This window comes from Octopus bimaculoides, chromosome 28 (assembly GCF_001194135.2).
Source record: "Octopus bimaculoides isolate UCB-OBI-ISO-001 chromosome 28, ASM119413v2, whole genome shotgun sequence".
Lineage (NCBI taxonomy): Eukaryota > Metazoa > Mollusca > Cephalopoda > Octopoda > Octopodidae > Octopus > Octopus bimaculoides.
This window is the reverse complement of record NC_069008.1, coordinates 16,649,489-16,651,619: the sequence shown is the minus strand read 5'-3', so window position 1 is coordinate 16,651,619 and position 2,131 is coordinate 16,649,489. Positions and strand designations below refer to the sequence as shown.

At 36.6% G+C, this 2,131-nt stretch overlaps 1 protein-coding gene across 1 annotated transcript in view; it reads left to right on the top strand.

The window, feature by feature from the left end:
- Nucleotides 1-906: 906 nt before the first annotated feature.
- LOC128247001 (zinc finger protein 506-like) overlaps nucleotides 907-2,131 on the top strand; it is a 5,502-nt gene continuing 4,277 nt past the window's right edge. Inside the window, exon 1 of the mRNA XM_052977572.1 lies at nucleotides 907-1,804. The gene's annotated coding sequence lies outside the window, so the exon portion shown is untranslated. The remainder of the gene's footprint in view (nucleotides 1,805-2,131) is intronic.

Here is a 2,131-nt window from a genome sequence, read left to right as displayed (position 1 = left end):
ACTACTCCTCATCACACACTACAATCCCTTTCCCTCCACCACTTTGTCATCTCTCTCTCTCTCTTCTAGTCTCCCCCTACCAACTGTATCATCGCTTTCTTTCTTGAATTTAAAAAGATTTGTTTAAATATTCGATATTCATCTACTCTACTATCTATTGTAACTGTAAGTTCATTTTATAATGAATACATTTTCTCATAATTAATGTATCTTTTTATAATTAGTGTATCGTTGATGTCTACCTATACTATTTGCCATAACTGTGAGTACATTTTACAGTAAATGTATATATTTATTTATTTATTTGTAATAATGTTCAATTAATTTTCAGATTTGTAAGAATTAAATCTTCCTTTCAGGACATTAATCTCGAGTTTGTGTGTTCAAAACATTTCCTTTCAGCTTCAGTCTAACTGGATGGCACTTTGGAGAAGTGTCTTCAACTGTAGACCTGGGACATCTAAAGCCTCGGGATTGGACTTGGATAACAGAATCTTTGTAGAAACTAGAGAAAAGAATTCCTTCAAATGGGTGTAAAACATCCAGCTTACTGCAACGTCAGTTGAAAACCACATAAATATGGGTTTGATGCAAATTAGAAAGATAAAATTAAAGAGAGAGATACAATTGAGACTTAGATATGGGAATTGAATTGTTTATTTATCAAAAAGTCTATATAAGTCGAAAAAATTGTGGGCTCTTTTCGTTTTTTAATAATTGTTTGTTATATTCATAGTATATTATGTTATAAATAAATTATTGGACTGTCAATTGTATTCGTATATTTAATTATATATATATAATATATATATATGTGTGTGTGTGTGTGTATATATATATTTATACATATATATAAATTTAAATAAGGGTAAGTTGCCTAGAATTTTGAAGATTCATATTGCATACATATGAAAAGGAATGACCACTAGGGGGACTCCTAATATGCTAAATGTAGACCCCATATGGTCTGACCACTAAGAAAAATTGTTCTCAAGAAAATTCGGCAAACGCCAGACCGTAAAGCGAGCAAGACAAATAAAAAGAAAGAAAATATGATTATCACAGAGTGAAACCGGTAAGGGAGATAACTTAACACTGCAATATTTTGAAAATCTTCCTTTCGGGACATTAAACTCGAGTCTGTGTGTTTAAGACGTTTGGGTTTCAGTTCATTTGCGTTGCACTTTGGAAATGTGTCTTCAACTGTAGATCTGGGCCGTCTGAAACCCTGTGACTGGATTTAGATAACGGAATCTTTGTAGAAGTCTTTGGTGTCTGGTGCAGCCTCACGGCTGGTATTTAGTTCCTGTACCGTCCGACCCATAACAGCATGGATTACCGTTATTAAATGATGATGATGATGATGATACGCGTATTCGAGATATTTCAGTGATATTTATTTCATCGGTGGAATTTGAACTCAGAACGTAGAGACGGGCGGAATACCGCGAAGCATTCCGTCCAGCGCGCTACCGATTCTGCCAGATCGCCGCCTTAAGCAATGTTATTCAGAATGAAGTATAAAACATATCTTTTAGAAGATCACCACCACGGCCGATGGAGACAATAATGAAGATTCGTTTATCAGAGCCAGATGTTAACCACAGTAACCATGGTGATTCGTATCAAAATATTAACACTTTTGGTTTCATTAACTAGAGAGCGGTGGATTTACTTTTGTCACATGACACACCCTACTTCCGTTTCCTCTAGAAGCTGCCGTTACGTGTTTTTGTATGTCTTCACGGAGATTTCGTGTGAGGAAATGTTTTCACGCTAAATATCGATTTGTATAGCATTACAGGTAAGATATACACACCTATCCATCGATTGATCGTACGGGCACTGTCATGCTATTAGCTGTCAGAAGTGAAAGTGCTCACTGCTAGTGAAGTATCTGTCTGTCTGCCTGTCGATTCTTTGGCTACTTTCAGCTTTACCCTTCGTGGGTCCCGGGGGACTGTGGCCTTCCGTGCTGTCACCCCCATCTCTTTATCTTCTCTGGTCATATCTAATTCAGATTGCTTTACTCCAGAGCACACAACACTACGCTACAGTGAGCCATGTTGAGCAGAATGTTCCTAAGTAGACTAAGTTTCACCCCCAAACAATCGCATTTTCTGCGAAATAC